The following is a 16,202-nucleotide window of genomic DNA, read 5'->3' as shown; positions in this document are numbered from 1 at the left end:
AAATACTCGACGAGTTTTATTACTGAGGTGAACGAATCGTACCTTTGTGACTTGTTTATTGTTTCGCTTTTTGCTACTTGAAGATATTAAGTGTGTTCGTATAATATGACATTTCTTTTAATAGAAAGTATTGCTTTTCTAAACACATTAGATATAAATTCTAGCGTTTAAGACGGTCCGATTGTGACTACGTTACGCACTGTCTAAATGCCTTTCATAAAAAAGTTTACAGTTAGTATTTTTTGGACTTTGGCACGATGTAATTACCCAAATGGGCACGAGTTGAGAAGCAAAAGTGTATCTATTCTCTTTATTTTAACAGATATTTTTCTAAAAATGTTTTTCAATTTCTCAAGGTCGATTGTCGTCAGGCAGGCGGGTGGTTTTGATAACCTTAGCCAAATTCCCTTTTCATTATAATTCTGAGAGAACATATTATTATATTGAGCCGACCCAGCGTTACGTGGGCTAAGAACAAGGAAAAGAAAGATATATTTTTATAACTTTGATCAAATATAAACTTTAAAACTAAGTATACATTTTACAAGACTATTAAACGCTGTTTATAATTTATTACAATACAAATTGCAAAAGCATTAAAACGGTCGGACATAAACCGAATCAATGGGACATACATCTAGCGCGGCGGCCGCCGGCAAGATAATCTGATTACTGCATAGCTTTGAATTTCATGCAGAAATTATGTACTGAACAATGTTAGAATAGATAGTGGAGATTGCATATAATAAGGATAAAGCGTGTTAATAGTGTATATTTATTTTAAATGATTAGGTAATATGTGTATTTGCTTCAGTTTATAAATAACTGATGATTTATATCATTTCTCATAAGTAAAGTAAGACATCGTTCAGGAGTTATAATAGAATTTCTCACTAGGTACTGAAGTAGTTTTAAATGTATTCTTCTTCTTATTGTATGGTTAGTGGTCAACCTAATGTCAAAGTTGTATAAGCCGCCCGAAGGCCTTCGACGTGGCTTAAATGCATTTTAAAACAAATTATAAAAATGAAAACCTGAAGCAATTTCTTTATGAATACCACCTTAGTGCAACGAGAAGTTAGTAAGAAAATAGTTAAGCTTAAATTCATTAGTTATATTACGTAATTTCTGGGATCTATTTCCTTTAACGACTACGCGAATAGTCATTCAATATCCTTGTTCCTGCAAGGCAATATGTGCATCACCTCGTAAATTATACCTTCACACCTACAGCACTGCGGTACTAAATCTAAGTGCTAATATCGTTAATAGTCATTTATTGGCGAACATACGCGAACTACACTTAATTACTACAAGTGCACCACACCTAGTGTTTCACACTTGTGTAAACCCCTCAAAATATAGTGAAGCCGCACCTTTATACTAGCTTATCGAATTTAAAATCAAAAGCAACAATGTTATAGACAGGTAAATTGTAATTCACATTCGTTTGCTTGAAGCTGAAGGGTAAGGCAGTGTAGTTGCAACTTGGGCTTTACCTTGAAACGTAAAATAAAAACTTTTAAATTAATGAATATCTTTGTAATAGATAAAACTTCAGTAGCAACAACTTTATCGTAAATAGAAAAGAATCCTCACAAAAACTATTGCATTAAATCAAATTCGCACCCATTGGTTTGTTCACTCAATTTCCGTCCATAAATCAGCGTAAATAAGAACTATAATAGCTCGAGACAGTCAACCGCGTCCCACTACGTGATACAATCGTAATTTGTCGTCAGCAAATCGACCACCGTAGTACCACAAGGCCATAGGATTGAAATCGCCTCATAAATCTTACTATTCGTCTCCCGCGGTCGTGATTAGCCGAGGTCAGTGACCGCACAATACAAAATGGCTGACGGTAAATCGCGGTTTTTGAAAATGGAATTTATCGCCAATATGGCTGCAGTTGAGATGAATGGAGGCCATTACTGTATTGTTTTGAAAGTGGAATCGGATTGGGGAAGCCGGTATGTTTATTACTTTACTATTAAATTAGCCCATTTTACTTTTTGAGAATGACCATCGTACCACAGAACCATGTAAACCAACCAACCATCTAGGCAAAGGCCTTAATTTTATAAAGATACTAAAACATAACGCAACTGTCGGTACGATACATATCAATGTGACCATTACTGAATCACGCGTGGCAGTTAAGAATTGGTAGAAAGAGGGACGTTTATGCTTTTAGCCGCTATTATCCAGATAGCTACAATATGTAAATGTGCTAATATTACATACTTTATTTAGCATACATTTGTAATACAAGACCAGGCATTATTCTAAGAAGGTAAAGTATGTAATTTGACTCAAGTAAAGTATCATTTTAAAACACCACGCGTAAGAATATCAAAACAACAAACTATTTTTTTGTTCCTTTTGTCCTTTTCTGTCATAAATATTTTATGGTAGCAGGCTAAAATTTTAACAAGATTTGGTAAATTGATACTGTGAATTCGAGTACGGCCTTCGATTAGGCTAGGTGCTGTAGCCAATTTAGTACAATAAACCTTTGTAGGCAGCCGACAGACAATAGTCTACTATCGTCTACGTCATAGAAATACTAAATATAGGAATATTATAAGGAAAAGTTGCCTGTTGTGTCATTTTATTGAATGAATTATGTGCATTATGAATTCCCTTTGTGGTGTCAATGTGTAATGTAGTTTTAACGACCGCAACTTTGTTCGGGAAAAAGTTAAAGAAAATGAACTTTTTCAGTACTTATAAAATAATATTTGAGTAAAACTAATTAAGTAAATAACATTCTGCTTTCTGGTAGACATATTATAGACAAATCTGAATATTTTATTCAATCGAATGTACGACTACTTATAAATCAAGTGAAACCTGATTAGCTACTATTAAACAAGTAGTGCATTTAATACGTAATCATTTTGTTTAAAAATTTATCAGGTATTTCAAATAGCTAGTAGAATTGAGCAGCTCGGTAACTTTTTAAACCGAAACCAGAGAAGCTAGATAATAAAATAAACAGTTGACAAATACCTTCATTCCGATTCTACTAGGTCAACAGACGACGTAAAAAATATTAGAAAATGGGTCAAACACAAACAGTGAATAAAACGAACGCGCAACAAACACGCGAACAACCACTTTAATGCATTCGTGAATTATAACAATAATTTTTTATGAAGAATTACACTTTCCTTGATAAAAAAACCAGGCGGCTTCAGGTTAAAATAACGTGTTTTTAATTCGGCTTAAATAGACTGGAAGTATTTTTTTGGTATGTGTTCGAATTTAGAAAATAGGAATATAATTTTCATGGCCATTAAACCGTTAAAAATGTTTAAAATCTAGTTTGCAGTAGCGCGATTCTCTACGATTATCGACTATCGAAAACCGGCTAGCTATCAAGAAACATTGTTTGACAATCTGAATGCGCCTCTGGTACGTACCTATTTTTTTTTATATGAATAAAATAACTTACTTTTATTTGGTTAGGCACAGTCTTAGGCAATACTGTAAATCTTAAATTAAGATATGTATACGGAAAATAAGTACGGATCATTGAACCACTCAATCTACAAAAACAATATTTTTACTAAACAAACCTCATCAAAGATATCTTTATCGTTATATTCATTCGATACAATAAATTATTCAGTACTTTTTACATAATAATCTATATACGACTGAATCATAAATTTACTACCTCTGTAACTCATACATGACAAATCGATAGCCTTTACAAATGTAACAAACAATGACGTCATATAATTTTGACATTTTATGACGTCATAACTCCTGTTTTTGTTTGCTTGAATGTTCTTGATACCTGATGTTTCAAGCTATTTTTACTTTTGTTTAAACATATTGTTTAATAGTACCATGTGGTGTTTGTATGTTATTTTATGTATGTAAGTTGTAAAACTATTATTTTAAGGAGATGTTAGTTAAATTAACGTCCTTACTCGCCAATGTGCGGTTCCTAGATTCTTCCCTAAAACTGACAACATTTGTAAAAATACAACATTATTATTATGCCTAATTCTACGAGGCACAGAGTTATTTCTCCTAATATCAATCTAACTATCCAGGAGTATCTTCAAAGGAGCTAATGCGTTGCCATTCGGATCTGAACCCGTTTGCAACTACAGTACAGAATGAGTCGTCGTATTGAAAAAGCAAAGCTGATGTTATTCTACATAATATGACATAATAAAACTAGATTAAATACCTTACATGTAAGCATTACATAAATAAATTTTAATGTAATATTACATACATTTACATGCTTTTATTAATTTTAACAGAGGAAATCAGCCATTAACATTTCCGCATTGAATGAAAGACCGTATGTTTAGAAACTTTGACCCGAAATCGATAATCAATAGTTATTATGATTTAAATGTTTTGGGAAATTATGAGTTAAAGTCACGCGATTAACAGGTGACTTTTACGTTCCCATGATATAACTTAATGGGTAAAGTTTTGGGAAAGTTATAGTCGTATGAGAATGAAAATGTGATACTATTTCCTTCATTTTTTATGTTTACTTATAAGTGACAAGACTTTCTTGATACTTGATATTATTTTATTGAAAACAATACATTATTTAAGTGTTTTATGTTCTTATTCATGTTTTACTAAAATATTTGATAGCTTATTCTCTTTTGTTATAAAAACTATTCACTAAACACATTCTTTACTCATCTTAAAACGTTCTTTTATTTATGTTCACGAGACGAAAACCAAGCGAAGCATTTCTTAAACTATCGGAGCATAAACACGCGACGGAAGTGTCGGGACACGTGTTCGATTCCCGGCTCCACCCCCTTCCTTTAGCCCTCATTAACGAACTTCAAATACACACGGAATTAATTTACCGACTCTCTTGTTTGGGACATGAATATTGTGTACCTAACTGACTTACAGACAGTTTCTTCATACATATCTAAAGTAACCACTAAAACTATTTACTTTTACCTGACATTTGTTTGGTAAAGGCAAATCTGTTTCTTCATAAAACTATCAGCAAATTCGTGGAGAAACCAATTTGACTGTCACTTTTACTACCCCTATACTTCGGCTGTTACGTTTACTGAAGAAACTGGCCGTTCTTTTCCTTTAGCCCTCATTAACAAACTTCAAATACACACGGGACTCATTTACCGACTCTCTTGTATGTTTCTTACCGACTTAAAACAAGGGAACAAGATTCTCTGTCACTGAATAAATAATAGTGATGTACATTGTTCTGAACTTGTTCTAAACGGAGAACATGTTGCAGCTTGATTTTTTTGGTTTTGAAGACAAGTTGTTATGGCATGTACTCGTCTTTATTTTATGTTCTATGTTTCAGTAGTACATCCCTTTTGATGTTGTATTAGAATTTTTATTTAAACAAAAAAAAAAACAAATAATGATATTATCAAAATTATTTAGTTCGACAACTCAAAGTCCTAAACATATGTAACTACGTACCTAGTATGAAAATTGGAAGAGAAGTTTTTGTTTGTTTAATTTACTCTCCCCAAATTAACCAATTAAGACTATTTCAGTATCATTGCTAACGATTACAAAATTACGTTCAACAATAGAAAAAACTTTCTCGTCTTAGAGTTATCTCTTTCATTTGTTCCATCAAGTTCGATACGACATTTTAATTACATGACAAGGCGTTCTATCGACAAACAATCGTCAGGAGATCTTGTTTCATGAACATCTCGTTCCCACGCCTCGTGGGATCCATGGGATCATTATAGGGTTACCGCGTACCCATAATGCACAGACAATTAGAAAATAGACGTTTAACTCTTGTAGAATCTAAAAATGTTGCCAGCTTTGGGTTTTATTCTTGGAAAAATATTTTTATTTATATAATGGTTTTTAAGACGATTGAAAATTAAAGGTTATGATAAAGTATTTGTTTACTCGACGTTTCGATCGAATTGTATCGACCGTGGTCAATTGCATTATATTTAATTTTTAATCGTTCAGGAACCGTTGCATTATAATAATTATGTGTACAAGTTGCGAGAGTTTAAAATTGTAAAAATTAGTTCACATCAACTAAATTAAGAAAACAATTTTGCACAGCTGTTTTACTTTAACCTACGTCATTATTTTATAAAGAAAGATCATTTTAATTTACAAGAACTAAAATTTCTGCATTTGTATAGATAACTATAACCTATTAAAGCCCCACTGCTGGGTTGAAGTCCTTGTTCAGAGCGACAATACGGTCGTAATTGTATGTTTAAAATGCTACTAACAATAACCAATTACTATAACGAACATTCCCCTAATTAAAAAGCCAATTGTAATTAAAACAATAATATTCTATAAAGGGTTGGTAGCCCTATTCGTAGTACACACATAACTGTTACAAATATTGATATAAGAGGCTCGGAGGGTCGGCCCCGGGCTGTTTATGTTGCCCTTACAAGGAGTTGCTATAATAAGATCTGTAAACAGAGATAGATCCTTTCTATCTATCGATTGTGTTGAACTATTTAGTTTCTTGCTTTCCTTGTATAAGGAACAGTATGTAGTTTTTAATGTTTAAGGCATTTGTAGACGTTTATAGACTTTGATATCGTGTGTAATTAATTGTAAAATAGTGTGTGGTTTAGACACAGAGATGCCGATGATGAAAGATGATGATATATTATTGATTGTAAGACGTGATGACCACGATGATAATCTTTAAGCAAATGTTTAATTTTAAATTCGCATGACATTAAAAATAACAACAGAATAATAAGGCACTGTCGGAATTGCAAGCTAAAACGGGGTTTTGCTAATTATTGAAGTCTATGTTGCGAAGAACAACTCTTTTAGTTGATCAGTCATTTGATCAACATACCAACTAATTGATCACTGATTTCAACATTTATCACCAAAAACCGTATCCACGTTTCAGTTGACATCACATGTAATGCGTTCCGTTGTGCATCTACTTCACACCTGTCAATTACATTATAATATAACATGTTCAATGGAAGAGCTACTCTGCTTTATACCCAATTATGTCCCGCACAATGATGGCGTCCAGCGATTACAACTAATGTGGAAACAGTTTATAGACCGTAAAATCTGTTGTTATGATAAATGCGCTTTGTGGCTTTTTTACAATTGGTTTTTAGGTGACATAGTTTGGTTACGAAGCCCTTTGGACGTGAAGGTTTCGTTGTAGACCACGTAACAACGCATATAATATTAAAAGATACAAATATTGTTGGTAAATAAAATCTTGCATTTTTCTATGAAAGTAGTCAGAGATCGAAGAACGCCTCTTAATCTCACGATCAGTGCCGATTTTTTAGCTTAATTTTCTTAAAATGCGTCAATATTTGTGGCGAAAATTAGGATTTCTATCAATGTGAAGAGTGCATACAAAGAAATAGCGCTAGTTCAGGACTTCTAGATGTACTTAATAGATGATTGATCAGTACAAAGCTACATACTAAAATATTAACTCACGTGATTTCTGAGACGAAACTTGATAGAAATAGTTTTCAATCTTACCTGTAAACAAAACAAACAATTCGTTAATAAAACACATCCAAAAAAAAAACAAACAAATACAAAATTAAATCATCAGTCCGCCATTTTACACCCGCATCAAAATCATAACACACAATTAACAATTAAGTGTTAAGAAATAATTAAAAGCTCTCGCTTCATTAACGAAGACTTAAATCAATTAATCAGTTGAGTTCCGAGTGACGTTTATTTTAATCACTCCCTTACATTAGAAGTTATTTAAGTAAACAAAGATATTATTAGTATAACCTTTGGTCCGTTAATTACCCAAGCGTCATGAGGTCGAATTACAAAAGAAACTGACTGACGGTTAAATTAAAGAATACAAGCGTTTTGTTACATTTGTTGTGGTTTAATTCATAAGCGGCAGCGGTAGCGATATTTATACATAATAATATAGCGACTTCCCTTGATAAGTTTATTAGGGAACAAGTAATTATGTATTTAATTTTATGTTAGTTTCTAATCTGGTAAGTACTTTCATAATAGATTTACCGAAGAGGAATGGTTTGTTTACGTTTTACACACTGAAGTTAAAAGTCGTTTAATTAAGTAATATAATATTATATCAATATTGTGACCTGTATAAGGCACATATAAATATATTTAGCGGCAATAAAATCATAATAAAATAATCCTGCGTCATTACTATGCTTACAAGGAAAAGAATTTTAATTTGCCGCTACACTTGCAAAAGCAGTATTATAAAATGATACATAATATTTAGAATTACCGCAATATTTTACCCTATTTCGAGAAATTTCCTCGCTCGAATATGTCCTTACATGAGTACTAAAACAAACAGCTGTTGTACGTATTACCAAAACCAGGGAGAGTATATTAAACACGTATCTCAGGTGTCAACTATTTCAAAGTCACTTTAGTGTACATGACACGTATCTTCGATGCAGCAATGTACTGAAAAGAGACCATCAACTTGACGTACACTTGGTGTCATCTGAGATACGCGATAGCCCACCAGATTAAGCTCGCTCTTATCAAGGCTTCTAATGCAAAGTACAACACCCTCCTTATTTAGACTACTAATGAATATTCGGTCTCAATCTCCTAACTTAACCCATCCCACACTTGACAAAGTGACACGGGCCTGTCCGCGGTGAAGCATAGCGAATGTCTTCTAACCATGGCAAAGTATTGAGAAATAGGTCAATGACCCGTCATATCTGTTACTGTTTTGACACTTCGCTATTGGATTGGGGATCATTGTTTAATGTTGTTATGATGGTAAGGGCCCTTGTGAGATGATAGCTCTTAAGTTATTGTGATGTGTAGCTGATCTGGCTTGACGTAATATAATTAAATATTATACGAAAATTGTTACGCGTATGATATTTATTAGATGTATGGTTAAATTATTTATGTTGTGACTTTGTTTAGTTTCTTTGCGATTCACAGTCATTTTTTTATTTAATTATTTATATTTTATTTGGACTGTATATCCCATCGTGCATCTGCCCTGATCATTTTATCAAGAACACGTTCTAGGCATGAAGAATATAAGAATCACAATATTTTATAATACATATAGAGCTCAGCATCCTTCCAGAACATTCTTAATAACCTTTAGACTAACAGGCAGCTTCCCATCAATCCATATACACTAGTAATTCCTAGTAACATAAAAGTATTAGTCAGTATAACCACTGACGTTTTATATCAAGCACCTTACTCAATGTTTCCTTCACTACAATGTTCCACGAACATGACACATAGATAACGGTAATACTAGGAATATAGATTATGTTATTATACCAGTAGTGTTTTAGATAACAATGGATAATAATGATAGGAATTACATTGAACAATTAATTTGTGAATGGAGAGCTCTTAATGCTGAACTGAACGAAGGGATATGGAAAAGCATAATCAATGAGTATATTTTAAGGCCTATAACATTCTCGTTTTTATTGTCACTTACCATCAGGTAAGATGGGTGACCAAGTAATCAATTATTAATTTTAAAAATAAATAAATATGGTATAGAGACGAAGAAAGAGTGAATAAATTTATCGCCGGATTAGTTAGGCATGGTTACAATTATCATATCGGCATTAACCAATGCGTGGCGAGGAGTCTGGGCGAAAAAATAAAATGTTTTGCGAGCAATAATCTGATATTTGCAAACAAGTTAATGGACGAATAAGGAACACACGAACAACGTCACGGGAGCCAGCTATACAAAATATATACGTGATTTGTTCGTTTCAATAAAAAGTATAGGCCTTTGTCAAACAACAAAAGATGTTGTCACCGGGTTTTATTTTTAGGAACCCGAGCCGGATACTAAATAACTATTATAAACATCAATAGACAATATTAATAGACAGTTTAGTTATTTATAGATAAGTACGGAAAAAATGGATTCACGGAAACTAACTTACATTTAGACGTTAAAAACATTAGTTACAAAAACCTAATCAATGGAAATAAAGAGTAAGTCACTGTTTCTCATAAGTTTTGAACATTACTCCATGGGTACCAAAGAAAATTCCTCTTCCAATAATTTTCAATAAGGCTTGATACACATATTTGGTTTGCCACGTTTGGTTCCGCAATATTTATTTAACAACGAAACCGACTCGACTCACGTGTTCGGCTTGTCCCGATCGGGTTCATCTACACATATTCGGTTCTGCCGCCCGGCTTGGTCAATTAATGGCTAACCGAATATGTGTGTAGCAAGCTCATACAGACCATAAGCTCAACCACAGATCACAAAACACTATCTTTGATAGACTGCCTCCGTGGCGCAGCGGTTTAGGTCACCACGCCAACACTGATGCGGCGGGAGGTCATGGGTTCGATTCCCACACGGAGTAATTATTTGTGCGACCCACAAATAATTGTTTCGGGTCTGGTTGTCCTTTGTGTCCGTTGTTTGTATGTTTGTAAAAGTCCCCGCGACACAAGAGCAATTCTTAGTGCAGGAGTTGTCTTTAAAAAGAAAAGAAAAGAGAAAAAGAACCTCCACATCAATACATTCTCTAACGACACACAAACACTTGTTCACACATCAGAATCTTCATCAATTATGAATCAGCTAGTAACTAATAAATAACAACACATACCTAAGGGCTTCAAACGTACCGAATGGAAATCTAATCGCATGCAGACTTTGAAAGTAACATCGCTTTCGAACGAGGGAACGATTAATTAGCCCGTAAGTCCTTATGTTGTTAGACAAATGAGAAACGACCTGAGGTCTTGAAAGTGTTTGCTATGATACTTAACCTTCAGATTTATAACTAACTGAAAGTTACAGGTGTTGTTTAATGTATGGGAATTAACGATGGATTACGTTGTTTAGCTTTAGAAGCAAATAAACTTTCTCAATTTTAAAAGACTTTGTTTATGCTATTAGGATTTTATCTTTATTTTAATTTTAAGAATATTTATTCCTTGAATTGTCAAAAGAACAGCTATGCATGATCAATGATTTTTGATGAACAGACATCTACGTCAAAAGTTGCGTCAGCGCACAACCCTTTAATACAAAATTGTTCTATCTTAAAATGCGTGTTAATTTTTGCCTCTAAAGTTCAGGAAATAGGTTAAAATTCTGACACCAAAGGAAGGAAACGTTGCAATTTATATATGACACTTGTAAATGAATCGGATACGAAGATATTAAATTGAAACTGGAGCTAGTAAACCATCTCTTACATCACAAACTGCCAATCTAGTTTAAGAATGAACACGACTTTACGTAAACATCAATGAAAAACCAGTATTTTAATTCGTTATAACGTGTTAAAGAAAACGTTGATCAAACTAATTAAATAACCGGATATTTTATGCAGTTTTTAAAAAGAACCATAAATAAAGTACGGCAGTTTATAAATAAGTCAACGGAGAATATAAGAAAGTGATGGCATTTTATTTATATTAATTAACATTTCAATATAGGAGAATCATTTATTTATATGTTTAATTTATTCATGGGAATATTATATGCCATTAATGAGCGTTTCATCTTCATTATGCCGAATCTTCTAATCAATCATATACGTTAATAACTCACGCTGCCTATGTAAACATACCATTAAAGTTGTTGAACCATTTAAAATCGTGTGAATGCCAATACCTTTTGAGAAACGCTTACTTATCTGAACAACTTTTCGTCCATTACGATTGAAATTAGATTATAGCACCAATAAGCTGAAGGAAAACTCCGTGATGCAACGTTGCACAGCATGCACCTGAGAGTTCTTTAACACAGTTCTTGAAGGAATGCCAAGTCCTCAACCCGCGCTTGGTACCGATGGGGAACTCAAGACCTAACCCTTCTCTTTCTTTACAGGAGTAGACCTTTGCCCAGCTTGGGACAGTAATTAGATTGATGAATGCATATTTAATTAAAGAATAATATGAGCTTGTTGCACATAAAATAGCGATAATACCTTTAGATATAAAATAGCGATAATACCTTTAGATATCTAATTGATAGAAACATCTATTGCTAAGTACATTACCGTCAACATGACCTCTCCATCCTAACGTCTTCACATCAAATCTATATCCTAAATCTCTCATTGAAATTTGCACAAAGCGCTTGCGCATCCCACGCAGTCATTATAACGATGCATTCAACCATCTAATTAGGCATTACACTTACATGTATGAGATCCATTCAAATGCTATCCGATAACATTAATTAGATTAATGAAGAAATCTCTTGTGAACCTGTTGAAAGGTTCATTAAAATCTTACAATGTTTTAGTGGATTTCTCTCTTTATGTAACGGTTTGTTCACATTTGTCTGGAATTACTTTGATGTTGAGAATACAGGTGTAGTGACGGTTAATTGAATTATGAGGCATTATGAAATGTGTTCACAGTTTTTTGTACACAATTGTTAGTTAGTAGTGAGTTTTACACGAATTAAAAATAGATTTGCGATAAACTGTACAAAAGGTGGTTAAAAATTGCGATTTTTGAATTGTCTTAATCCTAAGGGGTGTAATTCGCAAGAACTCTTTTCACATATTATTATAAATAATCTTGAAATATTATAAATGTTATAGGCACAATATTATTTTGTAATATAAGGAAACATAATCATACTACACAATAGGCTCGTCATATCGGCTCATATAATACTAAGGAAAATGCAAATAACTTTAAAAATATCCCGAAAATGCTGTGTTTTAAATTATGAGGACTATCGGCACTATAAAAACAGAAATCTCACGTAAATCACCTATTACAAAATCAAAAATTGCGTCAAACAAAAACATTCTCATCCAATATTGTTCTAACACCGATATGGTAAGGTATAATGCATGTAATCAAATCCCACATGCACTGTTTTAAAAGCATTAACCCAGATGATCGGTAATTAAACTAAACGTAATCAAATACATTGACATTTCCGTTCAGTATGAATGTTCAGTTCGATGAGTAATTTACAGATATATGAAAAATGATGAATAAATAGGACATTTCATTTGCCATTTCTTCAGTTTTCTAATTGCAGGACACAGAATTTTTTGCAAAAGAAGCCTTTGTGTTTGATCTGAGGTAAGTTTTGTAAAACATCGTTGCTCTGTATCTATTTATTGCAGATAATTTAATTCGTTTTATTCATGAAACGATGTTTCATTGTTATAAATAAATAGGGATTTAAACCATTTTTTTTATCTGTACACACGTTATACCTGTCAATTGAATTGACAAGGATAAGGTGACCTATGTTCAACATGTGAAACCTTAGCTCCATGTCATCTATCAATGAAGATGTTTGCAACCGAAACAATAACTTGAGGCAATTAATTTCGCATACATCAGAACCAAGAACAGAATAAGAATTTATGAAAGGTTATCTACCTACGCATTAGTTCAAATACCATCAGTTTCCTTTGATCAATGAATTTTGCCGCCGTCTGTACTATTTTACGCAACGTATAATTGTTCGAACAAGTAACATTAAAACCTACACTTAGCTTTCAAAATGTTTGTACGCAACACTCCGTATTAGGTGAACACCATAAATCAAGGAAATCAAAGGTTGGTCATCTAGGTATTGAGATATAAGCTAAAGATTATGTACGATAAGAGAATGATATTAGATAATATACATTAGTAAATATTACTTTAGGTGTAATACAAATTAACTATTGTATCGTTGCTTCATCACTACATAGTATAAAACAAAGTCGCCCATTTTGTCTGTAGTCCCTTCGTATGCATAAAACTTTAAAACTACGCAACGGATTTTGATGCGGTTTTCACTAATAGAAAGAGTATTTTTTCCGACAGGTTTTTATATATAATTGAAATACATTGAAACTATATTAGCTGAGTTATAGCGATTTATGTCCAAGAAGTCAGAAAAAAAATCTAATTGAAGATTGCATTTGTGCGTGCGCCGCTTATACCGTTGGATACAAGTAAGAACAATGTATAGCAAATCATTGGTCTTTATTAGTTCTACAAAAAAGTCCGCGATGACATATATCCAGCTTTTTTATTTAAGTCACAAAAACTACTTTTCTGTATTAAAAAAACATTTAATTCGTTGGGTGATGTTTAACTGGTGATATAACCAATAATACATATATCCTTATCAAAATAAGTAAGTTCATCATCACGAGCATTTAATTTAGATTATTTTTGCAGTTTACAGTGTGTTATTTAGACATATAGTTTAGGAGATATCACGATATTAGTATTGCGGCACGGTACGGGCAAAATAAAAAAAAAATAACATGTATATCTACCTACAGGTAGTTTTTAATTGTAGATAGTCTTTAATTTTAAATATATGGGAAACCTTTCTCATCGTTAAAATGAAAATGTATGTATACCTTGTATTATATTTCAAAAAATGTAGACAAAGTTAATCTTCTAAAAATAAATGTAAATAAAAAATAAGTAAAAGTAATAAAATGTAGAATGTAAATAATTTAAAAAGTAAACAAGAAAATAATAGTTAGATGTATATAACAAAAGTAGGTAAGTACATAAAAAAAAAACAAAAAATATAAAAAAACGGTACATAAAAAATAAATAATATTAAAAAGTAGGTACTTCGACTTTGATCTATACATATAAGACAAAAAAAAATCTATACATTACTTAAATATTTTTTCCAAAAACTGATAGGGGGGGCGATCAAAGAAGAGTCACAGAAACCAAAAAACATTTTAATATTTTAAACGCGGTTAAGGGAAAGAGAAGTTATTGTGAATTGAAAATTAGTATCCAATATGTGTTGGTGCGTTGACTGTATTTGTCGAAGTAGCGGGATACACGCAAACGAAGTTGCGCGGGTCAGCTAGTTAAATGATAAGATCAGTGATGATAATGAAATAAAGTTCCTCAGTTCTAGGAATAAGACATGAAATGTAAAGACTCAAGTCAAAAGCTAGAGAATCATACCGAGTAGTAATACGGAAACCACTAAATAAAACTAATGCACTCATGTTTCAATCACAAGTACTGCCTGAAGCAAGGAGTCTAAGCCCAGCACATAACTTTACAGCCCTACACTCGTATCGCAAACAACTATCAACAGAAATTGCGTGTACAAGCGTCGGAATAACCAAGACGATTTGTCTACCGAAGGCAATTGTACGTCTACTGCTGGATAAAGGTCTCTAATATCCCCTTTAATAGATAAACAACACTTGCAAGGAAATTGCGCAAGTGTATTATTAGACCTTCCTGCCGTTACGAAAGTGAAAATGAAAATGTACTAGGGCCTGTTTTCCAACTTGTTGTTGAGGAAGCTGATAGTAAAAACAGTTTGATCGATGATGACACCTCATAAATTGTAAACATTATGTTCTGTACTACAATGTACAGCAATGATAAACGATTACGAATAACCCCTTCCACGAAATCAGACATAAACAATAATAGGCACGCTCACAATCTAAACAACCTTACTGAATAATGCTTTGAAGTCAGTCATACAGACATATCAGAAAATTAAATCACAATTACTGTCAGATTCCGAGAATCAAGCAACAGAATACAAGTTATTGACCAGAGGCAGCATGTAAACGATGAAAATTGATAAGTGCAGTAAGTGCGTGCAACGTAACGATCTATCTAGCTGCTCATAAATCTATAAGTGGTAATTTCATCGGAAATTTCCAAGTGTTTTCACTGAAATCGCTAACAAAATAATGACTAGGCAAACGTTGGTTCCTAACACTTTACCGTAGCTCTCTCTGGAAGTAGCTTTTATTAAATCTGAAGTTATTGTGGCGCTCTCGGCGACTCGCAATGATCCAAGTCTGTGCAGATAAGATGATTGTAGGGCCGCGGTGACAGACTGCGATATAGGGCTTTACCATTAACCATATAATTTGTTAGAAAATGTTGGTATAACATAATCTGAGTTGAGAAGTTATCCGTATATTTAAAATCTAATTAAGCACCTGCATATTGATGAAAAACAATGGCATCGTTAAAGGTAATTTTGCCCTCATCACTTTTCATAAAACAAAATGCTGCATAATAAGGAAGCAAACAGGGTGGTTTAATAACGGAGGAAACTATTAAGTTGTCGCTGGTGGAGCTATTAGCTTCGACGCCGATAGAGAGATTTATGTAAACGCACGACGACAGAGCAGAAATAGATGCAGAGAATAACGTCCAAGTTCCCAGTATTTTGAGCTGAACGGGTTTGTTATTGATGATGATAAAAGAGA

At 33.0% G+C, this 16,202-nt stretch overlaps 1 protein-coding gene and 1 long non-coding RNA gene across 4 annotated transcripts in view; both read right to left on the bottom strand.

Moving 5' to 3' along the window:
• The window catches only part of klar (klarsicht), a 345,461-nt gene that overhangs the window by 119,513 nt on the left and 209,746 nt on the right, over positions 1–16,202 (bottom strand). The gene's annotated exons all lie outside the window — the stretch shown is intronic.
• LOC142982212 (uncharacterized) overlaps positions 1–16,202 on the bottom strand; it is an 89,772-nt gene that overhangs the window by 62,133 nt on the left and 11,437 nt on the right. Inside the window, exon 2 of the long non-coding RNA XR_012959975.1 lies at positions 7,459–7,503. This is a non-coding gene — a long non-coding RNA (uncharacterized LOC142982212). The remainder of the gene's footprint in view (positions 1–7,458; positions 7,504–16,202) is intronic.

This window comes from Anticarsia gemmatalis, chromosome 21 (genome assembly GCF_050436995.1).
Source record: "Anticarsia gemmatalis isolate Benzon Research Colony breed Stoneville strain chromosome 21, ilAntGemm2 primary, whole genome shotgun sequence".
Lineage (NCBI taxonomy): Eukaryota > Metazoa > Arthropoda > Insecta > Lepidoptera > Erebidae > Anticarsia > Anticarsia gemmatalis.
Note: the sequence above shows the minus strand (reverse complement) of the source record. Positions and strands in the feature narration are given on the sequence as shown.